The sequence below is a fragment of the Sinocyclocheilus grahami genome, unplaced genomic scaffold, assembly GCF_001515645.1.
Source record: "Sinocyclocheilus grahami isolate Dianchi unplaced genomic scaffold, SAMN03320097.WGS_v1.1 scaffold126944.1, whole genome shotgun sequence".
NCBI classification, from domain to species: Eukaryota; Metazoa; Chordata; class Actinopteri; order Cypriniformes; family Cyprinidae; genus Sinocyclocheilus; species Sinocyclocheilus grahami.
Window position 1 is genome coordinate 1 of NW_015533677.1, and position 422 is coordinate 422.

At 47.6% G+C, this 422-nt stretch overlaps 1 non-coding gene across 1 annotated transcript; it reads right to left on the reverse strand.

Moving 5' to 3' along the window:
- Positions 1 to 276: 276 nt before the first annotated feature.
- On the reverse strand, positions 277 to 348 carry trnas-uga (transfer RNA serine (anticodon UGA)). The gene has a single exon. It is a non-coding gene; the product is annotated as a tRNA-Ser (tRNA).
- Between the last annotated feature and the right edge of the window lie 74 nt (positions 349 to 422).

Consider the following 422-nt stretch of genomic DNA (forward strand, 5'->3'; position numbering starts at 1 on the left):
AGCTCTTTTGGCCACAACCTCACACTGTTTAGACAGCAGTATTTCTGTGAGACCACTTGTCAATTTGCCTGAAGAGCAGAGCTGAGCTCCCAGTGAACAAAAGATGCTGGCCTGTACGGGGACCGAACACACGACCTTGGCGCTATTAGCACCACGCTCTAACCAACTGAGCTAACTTGCCTGTTTTTGTTTGGGCTTCTGCCCGATTGATCAAAAACTTCCTGATCGTTCGGGAGCCTAAAGAGAAAACAGCACTTAAGCTCCAAACCTCACCATGGGCTCATCTGGGATTTGAACCCTGGACCTCTCGCACTCAAAGCGAGAAGCATACCCTTAGACCAACGAGCCTGTCCTGGCAAGAGTCTAGCTGAGAATATAGAACAATTACAGTAACAACAAAAGAAGGAACATGAACTAACATG